This window comes from Schistocerca nitens, chromosome 2 (genome assembly GCF_023898315.1).
Source record: "Schistocerca nitens isolate TAMUIC-IGC-003100 chromosome 2, iqSchNite1.1, whole genome shotgun sequence".
Classification (NCBI taxonomy): Eukaryota; Metazoa; Arthropoda; class Insecta; order Orthoptera; family Acrididae; genus Schistocerca; species Schistocerca nitens.
In genome coordinates, this window is record NC_064615.1 from 964,604,689 (window position 1) to 964,618,805 (window position 14,117).

Consider the following 14,117-nt stretch of genomic DNA (forward strand, 5'->3'; position numbering starts at 1 on the left):
CCTTCCCAACCGCTGCTTCCCTTTCATGCCCTTCAACTCTTATAACTGCCATCTGGTTTCTGTGCAAATTGTAAATAGCCTTTCGCTCCCTGTATTTTACCCCTGCCACCTTCAGAATTTGAAAGAGAGTATTCCAGTTAACATTGTCAAAAGCTTTCTCTAAGTCTACAAATGCTAGAAATGTAGGTTTGCCTTTCCTTAATCTATTTTCTAAGAAAAGTCGTAGGGTCAGTACTGCCTCACGTGTTCCAACATTTCTGCGGAATCCAAACTGATCTTCGCCGAGGTCGGCTTCTACCAGTTTTTCCATTCACGTTAGTATTTTGCAGCTGCTTATTAAACTGATAGTTCGGTAATTTTCACATCTGTCAACACCTGCTTTCTTTGGGATTGGAATTATTATATTCTTCTTGAAGTCTGAGGGTATTTCACCTGTCTCATACATCTTGCTTACCAGATGGTAGAGTTTTGTCAGGACTGACTCTCCCAAGGCCGTCATTAGTTCCAAGGAATGTTGTCTACTCCCGGGGCCTTGTTTCGACTCAGGTCTTTCAGTGCTCTGTCAAAGTCTTCACTTAGTATCGTATCTCCCATTTCATCTTCATCTACATCCACTTCCATAATATTGTCCTCAAGTACATCGCCCTTGTATAGACCCTCTATATACTCCTTCCACTTTGCTGCTTTCCCTTCTTTGCTTAGAACTGGGTTTCCATCTGAGTCTTGATATACATACAAGTGGCTCTCTTTTCTCCAAAGGTCTCTTTAATTTTCCTGTAGGCAGTATCTATCCTACCCTTAGTGAGATAAGCCTCTACATCCTTACATTTGTCCTCTAACCATCCCTGCTTAGCCATTTTGCACTTCGTGTCGATCTCATTTTTGAGACGTTTGTATCCTTTTTGCCTGCTTCATTTACTGCGATTTTATATTTTCTCATTTCATCAATGAAATTCAATATTTCTTCTATTACTCAAGGATTTCTACTAGCCCTTGCTTTTTACCTACCGTATTTACTCGAATTTAAGCCGCATTCGAATCTAAGCCGCACCTGAAAAATGAGACTCGAAATCGAGAAAAAAAATATTTTCCCGAATCTAAGCCGCACCTAAAATCTGAGACTCGTAATTCAAGGGGGGAGAAAAGTTTTAGGCCGCACCTCCAAATCGAAACAAAGTTGGTCCATTGTAATATGAGAGACAATTTAGGTCGAATGAATGACGATACAGCTGTAGTAGTTTGGTTCGACTCGTAAGCGTAGCAGTTAAGCTTCACCAGGTAGCCGTTGCTATGCGTCAGGCGCTCTGTCAGTATTTAGACGGGTACCCTTCCTTTTTCACGTGCTTCGTCTCATTTGAATTGATTGCTTATTTTTCTTTGATCTGATAAGTGCCATTCTCTTTGTTATAGGTGTTTCCGTCACTCAAAGCTGAAAATGCATTACTGCACTGTCATGCATTGTTTGTCGCATTCTGGTAATGAGGGCTTACGGCCTGTCGCCGCTCGCGGCATGGCATGCTTTCGTGCGCGCTACTGCCACTTACAATTAAAAAAACAAAGAGAGGAATTGTCTCATAAGCAAAACAATGGCAAGAGACTGCTATTTGTTGTTACTTACACTGCTGCTTTCTTTGATAATGATCAACAAGAACCAAATAATGGACTGCGTATGATAGAAGATGTTCTGAACGAGAGTTTAGCGAAAATTTTTTCCATTTGAAAATCTTTGCAGACACCTCTTTAGTACATTACATTCTGCACAGAAATTAGAGTCATCTTAGATTTAAAAATCTAGTCAATTACCGTGCTTCATTTCTGACTGTATCACTATTAGGCAAAAGAATAATACGATTATAAACATGACATGATATGTATATTCTTCCGCATATGCTGTTGTCTCACTCTAGTTTCCTAGTTTATTAGGCGGTGAGGATTTAAATGAGATAGCAGCAAACAAGAAAGAATACATGACAAAATGTTTATACTCGTATTATTCTTATGGTGAAGAGAATACTGCATGTGATTCACAATTCATAAAAGTTCCTAGCAACCATTTCTTCTCACAGTTAGGAAAAAATTCAAAATGCGGATTTGGCCATATTAACAAACAGTCTTGCCAGTCGGATTTTCGTGGTATATTGAAATGCTGCTACATTCGAAGATGAACAATACGGAATTTGTATTTACTTCGTTGGATAATGTATGAAAATGCAGTGGTCTAAACTCGGGGCGGAGAAAAAAAGCTCGTCTTCCACCTTTTTTTTAATTTATTTACTGACGCAGAGGTTTTGGTGCCATTATTTATCTTTGTGCCTGCGAAGCGCTACATATATTCGATGACAGAAGTTAGTTGTGGTGGTACCTACCAACATTTTTCAGAACTTCCACTTACTTTGCACTCGATTCTAAGCCGCAGGCGGTTTTTTGGATTACAAAAACCGGAAAAAAGTGCGGCTTAGATTCGAGTAAATACGGTACTTGATCCTTTGCTGACTTCACTACTTCATCCCTCACAGCTACCCATTCTTCTTCTACTGTATTTCTTTCCCCATTCCTGTCAATTGTTCCCTTATGCTCTCCCTGAAACTCTGTACAACCACTGGTTTAGTCAGTTTATCCAGGTCCCATCTCCTTAAATTCCCACCTTTTTGCAGTAGCTGTTAAGCCACGCCATACGGTGACACGTTCACCATACAGAGGAACTTCATGCACAGTCACTGGAGGTGAAAATCCCCACACTCGGTAATTCACCTCACCCATCAGAGAAAAATTAGCTTTGTCAATAGGATGGTCCAGGGCCAGCTCTCATCAACTTCAATCCTTGCGACAAAGTGGGGAGTGAAGTCAATACATCATTGTACACCCTATGGTGTAACCTGCTGTACGATATGGATCTTATAAGAATACCATTTGAGAATGGTTCAAAGCACCTTCCATACAGTGAGCCATGAGATTTTCAACGGTTGTGACACAACACACACACTGCCTGAAGATCGGGAATTGAGCGCAGCGTTGTCTGCCATAGCAACAGCAATTTTATCAGCTACCTGTGGTGTAACCGGTCGTCAGCTCCTTCCTGGAGCGCGATACCCAGTTCTCCAGTTGATTTGTACTTCTTCATCATGCTCTGCACAGCAGATGGAGAAAGAGAACCCTTTTCGGCCAACAATATGTTCAAAGAGCAGTTGCAGCATTACTGTTGTTTTGATAATAGAGCTTCACAAATATTGCCCTGCACCTTTTGTCCATCTCATGTTGACATGTCAACAAGTGCACTGAAACCGGTCAGGTTTGTGAGACTAAATCACGATGACTGATCATGGTACCTGGTGGCCATAGTTATAACTGGACAGTTGCGCTGTAACACGTGGAAATCATGCACCTCATATAACTGGACAGTGGAGCTGTAACACATTGAAATCATGCACCTCATACTCTGGACATTAATGCTGCCAAGTTTGGTACATGTATGGTAATCAGTTTCAGTGTTATAATGTGTTAAATAGGGAAAATTTAATTATAACCACCTGGTACTTTGTAGAATTGAGAAACAAGGTATTTTGAAATATTTATGTGGAGTACCGGTATTAGCTTTACGAAACTAGTTTCTGTATAATGGTTAATGTATGAGCACAACTGCACCCTTTTGCAACAGCAAAATTCTGTGTATTAATGTGTAATAATAATAATAATAATAATAATAATAATAATAACACTATTGCACCATATTTGAGCAATTTACTTTAACTGATGAAATAGCTGTCATATAGTAAACATCTTTTACTGTTTGGCTATGGACAATTTTTAAAGGTTTGCTATGAACCTGTAACCTAGACGCTTTGTTTTTGAGAGGACTAGAAAATTTAAGTTATATATTGGGAAATAATAATAATAATAATAATAAATGTTTCTTACCTAATACTTTTATATAATTACATCTGCATTAGTCTTAACTTCTTTCAATTCTGTAAATATCTTGTCAAAAGCCAAGATCAGAATTTTCTGTTTTGATGTGGAAAAAATTTTAAGAAACCTTTGGAGATGAGGTACACAGCTGTGAGAACATCGAGAGTACAAAGCTTATGCTCCTAACAGGCAAAGAATGGTAGGGTGAAAGATGGAAAGAATGTAGAGGAAGGTTATGTAAAGGAAAGTAACATGAAGACCATATCATGGAAATAGCATAGGAAGTGGATGAAGCTGAGAAGGGGGAGGTGGTACTATGAGAAGAGTTCCTCAGAGCTGTGAAACACCACTGTCAAAACAAGGCACCAGGAGCAGACAACATTCCCGAAGAATTATTAAGATCCTTTGGAGAATCAACCATGAAAAACTGTTTCACCTCGTGTGCAGGATTTATTTTTGTATGACATACACTATCTGATCAAAAGTATTGGACACCTCCATGTAATGCAGAATTGATCGCTAGAAGTCATGAGAGGTTGATCCACCAGTATGAAAAGAGGCAAGAGTATTCTGTTGGCAGTAGAGAAACAGTAACAGCAGAATCAATCAGTCACTGAATGTCACCTTAGTAACAAATCTGTTGGGGACATTTCAACCCTTCTAGGGTTGTCCAAGTTGACTGTTGGTGATGTGATTCAGAAGTGGAAACACAAAGCAACAACCACAACAACCAAGGTAAGCCAAACCTAATGTACTGACTGATATGGACTGTTGAAGATTGCTGAGGCTGGTAGTAAAAAAATATAAAAAAATTGTGAAGTCAGCATAAGAAATCACTCACAACTTCCAAACTGCCACCAGCAGTCCAGCTATCACAATGAATGTGCATAGAGATTTTCAAAAAATGAGGTGCAATAGTTGAGCACTTCCTCATAAGCCACACTTTTCTGTAATCATTGCTAAATGATGCTTGAGTTAGCGTAAAGAACTACAGGGCAGTGGATGAGTGGAAATGTGGGGTTTGGAGTGGTGATTCACATTATACCCCGTAGCAAGTGAGTGGAAGGGTCTGAACATTACCTGTCATCAGGTGTAGTGCCAATAGTGAAGTGCGGAAGTGGTGGTATTGCATTATAAGGACGTTTTTTGTGGTTCATGTGTGGTCTCCTTAGTGTGCTAACACTAAATGTGGAAGTGTGTGAATGCATATTACCATCTTGTGTACTGCAGACAGTGAAGGAACAGTTCAGAGACAATGATTGTATATGGAAGTCATTGCCCCTGCCATAAAGCAGCATCTGTGAGTAATGGTTAATGGACAATACTATTCCCGAAATGGACTGGGCTGCCCAGCATCCCACATGAACTCAGTGGAACACATTTGGGATGAGTTAGAATGATAACTTAGAATGATAACTTCACTGCAGACCCCATTGTCCAACATTACTAGTTTGTCTTGGTTTTAGCTCCTGAGGAAAAATGGGCTACCTTTTCCCACAGACATTCAGACACTTCATTGAAAGTGTTCTCAGCAGAGCTCAAGCCATGATAAAGGTGAAGGGTTGACAAATCCCATATTAATGTTCACTAATTGGTGTCTAGATATTATTCATCAGATAGTGTATGAGACATGAGAAATATACTCAGACTTTAAGAAAAATGGAATAACCTCAATACAAAAGAGGAAGATTCTGACAGCTGTGATTATTATTGAACCATCATTTAATAAGTCATGATTGCAAAATAGTAACACGAAACATCTATAGAAGAATTGATTAACTGTCAGAAGCTGTTGTTGGAGAATATCAGTTTCTGTTCCAAAGAAATGAAGGAAAACATGAGGCAGTACTAAACCTATAGCAAATTTCAAAAGATTGAAAAAAAGGCAAATGTACTTCATAGATTAGAAAAACATTTCGACAATGTTGACCAGAATACATTCTGAAATTTTGCAGTTGTCAGGGATGAAATACGGGAAGCAAGAGGTTACGTACATCTTGTACAGAAACCTGACTGCAGTTATTAGAGGGAAAGGACATAAAAGGAAGGCATTATTTTAGAAGGGAGGTTGAAAGGGTTTTAAAGTGTTCACCGGGCAAGTGATGTGTACACAGAGCAAGCAGTAACAGACATTTATAAAAGCGGTCCAACTTCAGGGAAAAGAAATCAAAACGTTAAGCTTTGCCAATGGCATTCTAATTCTGCGAGAGACAACAAAGGACTTGGGGCATCAGCTGAATAGATTCAGTCACATTTGGAAAAAAAAAACTTTTAAGAGGAACATCAGAAAAGTAATAAGGGTAATGGAATGCAGAAGAATTAAATCACTTGTTATTAAGGGAATTAGATGAGGAAATGAGACACTAGAAGTAGTGGAGGAGTCTTGCGTGTGGTAAAATAATATAACCGACAATAGGAAAAGTAAAGAGCAAAGTGCATAATAGCAATAGCAAGAAAAGCATTTCCAAAAAAAAGAGAGGTTTATTTACATTTACCTTACAAAAGTGTTAGGAAATCCTTTTCTGAAAGTATTTGTTTGGATTGTAGCAATATATGAAAGTGAAGCATATGGTATACTGGTAAGTAGCACAGGCACGAAGACAATGGAAGCTATTGAGATGTACTATTACAACAGTTTGCTTAAGATTGTTGGCTAGATTGGATAACTAAATAATAGGTACTGAATCTAGTTGGGGGAGAAAAGAGCTTTATAGTACAATCTGATTAAAAGAAGAGGTAACTTCATAAGACACGTCTCAAGGCCTCAAGGAATAATTTATTTGGAAATGATGGGAAGTGTGTCAGGAGGTGGTGGGGGCTAGGTGCATAATTATAGAGAGAGACCTAAGCTTGACTACAGTAAGTAGTGTTAAGTGCGTATACATTGCAGTAGGTGTACAGAGATGAAGGGAATTGCACGGGATATACTAACATGTAAAGCTGCTTCAAATGCATCTTCAGACTGGAAACCATGACAACAACAGTAGTTATATGTCTCTGAGTCCTTAGTTGATGGGTTTGTTCCTTTCCAGCTTAATGGCTGCCTTTTAGTCTTCATCATCCTGTTCTATAGTTACTTTGAAATAATAAATTGACTTAGAACTGCCACATCATCTACAATTATTTTATTGTGATAAAATATATAAAGTTTCTTTACCCAAAACACTGAGGAGCATGTCCTCTTTGGAGTGAGCAACACTTTATCCAGTTCATATTGTTATTCCATTTTGGGTTTTTCATTGTTTGACTTCAGTTTTATTTGGTCCTTGGAAAGTCCATTTTCTGTCTATTTTTTGAGAAGAATGTGTTAAGACAAACTAATATATATTTAAATAACTTTATGTGTGTATTCCCCTGCTGACAGTGAGTACATTTTTTACCTACCCCGTTACATTGTACAAGGAAAGACCCAAAAATAACCAGAATTGTTGTTACTTTGCACTTTTATTGATTCTACATTTACAGTACTTTAGTCCCCTTCAAAGTACTGTCCATGTGCGTAAATGCACTCATCCAACACTTTTGCCACTGCTGAAAACAGTTCTGGAACTGTTGAAGCAGGACATTGTTCAAAACTGTTAGTGTGTTTTCTTTGACATCATCCACATCATTGAATCCCTTTCTTTTCAGAGTCAGCTTTATTTGTGGGGAAAAAAGGAAAGATGGAGCCAAACTGAGTTTAGTAGGGTGTATGAGGCACGAGCACCATGTTGTTTTTTGTCATGAGCTATCAGACTGGCAGAGATGTGTGGACTGGAGCATGGTCGTGGTGGAGGAACCAATTCCCATATCCCCACTGTTATAGCCATTTTCGTTGCACACAATCTCGTAATCTTTGTAACACATCCAGCTAAAAATGTTCATTCACTGTTTGTCCTGGAGGGATTAATTCCTTGTGGACAGTGTCATTGACATCAAAAAAACAAATCAACATTGTTTTCAAATTGGATTGGACTTGTGTTTTCTATAGTTGTGGTGACATTTGAGTTTTCCACTGGCTTAGTGCTTGCTTTGATTATGAATCATACCATCCCAAGTCACAATTCTTTTAAGAGTATTTGGATCATTCTACACTTAACTCTTCAAGTTGTGGCAAACATTCATGCGGTTTTCTCTTTGGTCATCTGTGAGCATTCAAGGAACAAATTTTGGAGACACCCATCTCATCTGCAAATATTTGCTTAAAATTCACTGGACCATGGTCCATGGTCCATGACGCTTCTGTTTCCTCAGAAATTTGTTCAGTGATTCTTGGACGACCTTCATCGATTGCACATTTGATTGTGGCAATGTTTTTGTCATTTGTTGCTGTTGAAGGATGACTGGGGCATGGCATGTCTTCAGTTGACACGTTGCCAGATTTGAAATGAGAAAACCACTTGTACAACTGTGATTTCTCCAAAGTGTCATCATTAAAGCTTGCTGAAGCATGCCAATAGTCTGTGGTGCACGTTTTCCTAAGAGAAAACAAGATTTCTCACAGACTCTTTGCTCCTTCTTCTTGGCCATGTCATTAATAACTGAATGATTGAAATAGGAATGCAAACAACACAGCACCACAAACAAACGACTTAGCTCCAACTGACAACAGCTTACTGAGTGATGTAGGAGACACAGCTTACTGAGTGATGTAGGAGACATCAAATTAATACTACCTAGTGACACAACATTTAACTATAACGCATGCATGCACAACAGTTCGATTCCATTTATGTTTGGGTCCCCCTTCTTATATTAAAAAAAATGATTATTTTCATTGATATAATGTATGTATTGTGTGTTCACGTAAAGGATACACATTTGTGTACAAAGTCAGTATATAAATTAGTTTGTCCTTAACAAATTCTTTCAGAAAAAAAGTTGAAATGAGCTTGGAAATGACCAAATAGATTAAAAATGGAATTGACTATCAACAAGTAAAGAAACTGTGCAAAATGTGACAGTCCTAAATCACTTGAGAACTTCAAGTGCTCACAGAACAGCAAGATGTTGAGCAAGCAATGCACACAAAACTGAAAGAAACAAACCAATCAAGCAGAAACATAGACTGCGATAATTCATTTAGGGGTAGGAATTTATGCCAGATTAAACTAAGCAATGAGTTCATCACTATGATGAAAGAGGCAGATAGGTAGCAAAGGTAAGCCAAAGAGCTTTGGATGTTGCAGGCACAAGTAAGATAAAAGAAAAACTCAAGTGGAAGAAGGCAACTTTTGAAGAGAAAGTGGGTACTTCAAGTGATCTGCAGTAAGCATAATATAGAATATGCTGAATGAAAACAAAATTATCTTTGAGAGAAGATACAATGAGAGTTTGATTGGAGGAAGGATTGAAAACAAAAAGAGTATGAAGAATTCACCACATGAGATTATCATGGGTATACTTCACATTTCATTAGTTAATATGGCAGAATAACTAAAAACAGAGAGAAAATTATGCAAATGAATAATTCCTTTAAATGGATAGTTGAAGATTCATTCATTTGTCTTTTTCCATAGCTTCGATCAAGAAGGAGAGCCTTGAGAATTGTGGAACAAGTCAATATTAACACAAAACAAAGACATCGTAAAAATCTAATCTAACAATAAATGATCTCTATTCTGCTAAGTGCTATTCACAGTTAGGTCATGTAAATTTGAGTAAATTAGTAAGGTAGATGCTACTCTGGAAAAAGCTGCTGCTGCCTCAGTTTTGATACACTATGTAGTTGCTATTTATCTGCTGTTATACTCAGTTCATCATAAGAATAAACCTGATGTACATACACAATGCGATGACTGGTCAGAAGCCATATAGCACACATGCATTTGTGGTGTTAGCTCTTGGAAGTGCACTGAAGAGCCTTTGGCTTTTGCTAGTACACCTCCCTAATATTGTGTTGGGCCCCTGCTAGCATGCAGAAGTGCTGCAACACGACATGGCGTGGACATGACTAACGTCTGAAGCAGTGCTGGAGGAAACTAACACCATAAACCCTGCAGGGCTGTCCATATATCGGTGAGATTACGAGGGGTGGAAATCCCTTCTGAACAGCACATTGGAAGACATCCCAGATATGCTCAGCAATGTTCATGTCTGGGGTGTTTGGCGGCCAGTGGAAGTGTTTGAACTCAGTAGAGTGTTCCGGGGGGGGGGGGGCAATTATGGATGTATGTGGTGTCGCATTGTCCTGCTGGAATTGTCCGAGTCCGTCAGAATGGACAATGGTGATCAGACAGATTGCTTACGTATGTTTCACCTGTCAGAGTCACATGTAGACGTATCAGGAGGCCTGTATCACTACAACTGTACACGCCCCCCACCATTACTGAGCTTCCACCAGCTGGGACAGTCCGCTGCTGACATGCAGGGTCCATGGATTCATGAGTTTGCCGCCGTACCCGTACACGTCCATCGGCTTGTTACAATTTGAAACGTGACTCGTCCGACCAGGCAACATGTTTCCAGTAGGAGATTTGATGTTTTACCGGATTCCTGATGTTTACGGTACACTCGTGAAATGGTCGTACGGAAACACCCCCCCTTCCCCCCCCCCCCCCCCCCCCCGACTCCCCTTCATCGCTACCTCGGAGATGCTGGGGCCCATCGCTCGTGCGCCGACTATAACACCACGACACCACGTTCAAACTCACTCACACCTTGATAACCTGCCAGTGTAGCAGCAGTAACCGATCTTAAAACTGCGCATTCACACATTTAAGGAGGAAGATATCCTCGACTGCGAACGAAGTTCTAGCGCGCGAGGCGCTTCTCCTTCTGACATGGTGGTTTGGGGAGAGAAATTCTTACCTTTATGGTGTTGCTTGACTGTGTGCTTTTTTTCCTTTTTTTGTGATTTTTTATTATTTTTATATTAAAAATAAAAGAAAGATTAAAGGATAGTGAGAGGGACAGTGAGAGAAGTAGAAAGCGAACGGCCTAAATGGCTGGCCGGTGATTTCAGCAAGTCTCCGCTACGTCTGGTGATGGCCTCGCATGGTGATCATCACTGAACTTGACCCTGTTATTTCCCTAATTTTTGTCTGAGTTCTTCCCTGACATATATGTCGTTGGGAAGCCTCTTCTTTCTCCTACCCGACCGGAGCTCTTCCCACACCCACGATTCTATGACGTCAACTAGGTCGTCCCATTGGGAGGGCGTGAAAAGGGTATGAGTTAATCGTGGCTAACTCTTTCTTCGTGACTGCTTCATCTAGTATGGTACGCCATCTGTATGTGCGTAGGTCGAGCGGTTGATGGGGGAGGGGAGGCTTAGGCTGGCCGGGTGGGGTGAAGGGGTATGGGAGATATGAGTAGGGGTATGACCCGTTTTGCAGTGTCGAGGCAATGCACTTGAGGAGTTCCTGCACGTTGTCCACTCTTGGGAATGGTAGCCACAGCTTCCTCTTCTTCGTTGGTTGCTCAACTTGCGAGCAGTCAGGAGGCGCGGTAGCACCCTTGCGTGCAGCTGCCTCCTTGGGGGGCTGCCCAGGCGACACGTCGTCGGTATCCATTGGCGCCGCCTCCCGCACTGCTGCGGGGGACGGGGCGTCGGTCGTCTGCGTGGCCGCAGCGACCCCCACCGGTCGACTCACAGGGTGGGGGGGGTGGCGGCGGGAACCGGCGGTTGCTTCTTGATAGCTCGCAGCTCATCGCGCAGCTGCTGGAGCTGGCGATGCACAGCTGCGAGCTCCTACTTCAGTGCGGCCCTTTCGGCCGCAAAGGCGACTTGAAAGCCGGCCATAGAATGGTCGGTGGCGGCTCGCACCCCTCGCCGGAACGGGGTGGCAGGGGGGGGGGGGCGGCCGTCGTGGCGCTTGACGCCACCGCAGGGCGTGGTGCGGCGGGCAGACGGTGTGACTCCCTGAGGTAGCTGCAGCTACGCGAGTTGGCGGCGTGTGGCCCGCCGCAGTTCGCGCAGCTGCTGGCCACCCCACGAGGCTTCGTGCAACTGCGGGTGTCGTGAGCCGCCGCGCACTTCAAGCACGCGACGGCGTTCTTGCACTCGCGCGCAGTATGCCCCAGCTGCTGGCAATTGTAGCACTGCAGGCTCTTACTGTTCTGCTGCGTGCGCTTGCGCTTTGGCTGCCGTTGGCGGCCGCCGTTGAACCCCATCGCATGGATGAGAGCTTCCAGTGCGGCGGCAATCTGCTTCCCTTTCCGTACAGCCATGGCGTTGCGTGCGCGGTGACAGTGACGAAGTGAGTCGCAGCGAGTCGAGCAGCGGAATGATCTTAAAACTGCGCCAGACACTTGTCTTATATAGGTGTTGTCGACCGCAGTGCCGTATTCTATTTGTTTACATAGCTCCGTATTTGAATACGCATGCCTAGATCAGTTTCTTTGGCGCATCAGTGTAGGTCCTACTTATGTATTAGATATATTATTACTAAGTTGCATTAAATTAAACTTAAGATATTCTAATGTGTTAACATCCATCAACATTTTGTTTATCACGCTTTAGTTGTGTGGTTTTTATTTAAAAAATCGTGTACAGTCACAGTCTCTGTATTATTGTTCTCTGATTGTCGCGCTGTTAATACACAGTATGAAAATCGCTGAGGCTGCTACCTGCTCCATAGTGAAAAATGCGTTTGGAACACGGTTAAAAAGTGCCGAGAAACAGGTCGTTCTTAATGTTCTTCATAAATTAAAAAAAAATCGTGTTTGAAAATTTCCGAGGAGCTTTATTTAACGGAGTTGAGATATAGATATACGTTGGATGTATAGCGGAATCGGTAGTGTGGTAGACTGACACCCTAGTGCAGTTCATGGATAAATTATTCAAGTTTTTTTCGTTCGATTTGAAATATCTACCCCTCGTAATTGTAAAATTAATCATCTTTTTTTTTACGAATAATGCATATTTTCTTGTTTATAATTACTCATTGCACGCGAAATTCCTGTCTTCATTTCAAATATAAACCATCATCACAATCATTTTCACATGATCGAGCACACCACACAAATGCTGCATTTTTACATTTGGCATTGTACAATTACAATAAGAACTCCACACAACTGACCCGGAGCAAAGTTACTTGTCGCGAGAAATAACAAGACTGCGAAGCTACCAGATGTGCTGTAACTCACGTACGCAACTTTCTCACAAGTCACAGCCGAACGCTGGCGGGATATAGTACGGCACGTCATAAGAAATGAGGAAAAACTGCGGTGCCTGGGTGGCTTTGCGGTTTCTGTTGTTAATCGACGCATTATCAACGTAGTGGTGACAGTTCCAGAACTGAAATGTATTTATGAGATTCAGATAAGGAAGGAGGTAAGAGATTACCAGACGACTGACTGGAATTAATATCTTCAGAGGCTTCAATATTCAACAATACAGTGAAATCCCTACAGTATGCTTTTGCGTCTCACATAGCTCACTCAGAAAAATTATCCTGTGTTTAAGTTAAGAATTTTCATCACTCTTGTTAGTAATCAGAATCCTATGTCAGGTGAGAGCGAGAGCGTTTTATGCTTTCCGACTGGTCTGCTAACAAGGGAACCTCCCCATCGCACCCCCCTCAGATTTAGTTATAAGTTGGCAAAGTGGATAGGCCTTGAAAAACTGAACACAGATCAATCGAGAAAACAGGAAGAAGTTATGTGGAACTATGAAAAAAATAAGCAAAATATACAAACTGAGTAGTCCATGCGCACATATGCAACATCAATGATAACACAAGCTCAGGAGCGCCGTGGTCCCGTGGTTAGCGTGAGCAGCTGCGGAGAAAGAGGTCCGTGGTTCAAGTCTTCCCTCGGATGAAAATTTTATTTTTTTTATTTTCTGACAATTATTGTCTCTCCGTCCGTCCGCTATATTTGCTGGATTCATATTGCCCACGGAATACATCTCACATATTTAATGCGCTCTCGTCCAAAGTAGCGAACAGTCAACTGCCAGCCAGGGAGCCTCGTTAGGAGGAATACTATCTTTTCCGTGCGTTGTAGTCGACTGACGTCGTGTGTTTCGAAGTTTGTTTAGGTGTAGCGTCCCCATACTACGGCGCAGTTACCTCGCATCGGACGGACAGATAATAATTGTCTGAAAGTAAAAAATCAAAATTTTCACGCGAGGGAGACTTGAACCAAAGACCTCTCATTCCGCAGCTGCTCACGCTAACCACGGGACCACGGCCCTCGTAAGATCACTTGCTCCTTAAAATTGCCTATGTTGTGCATGAACTACTCAGTTCGTATATTTTGCTTATTTTTTTCATAGTTCCACA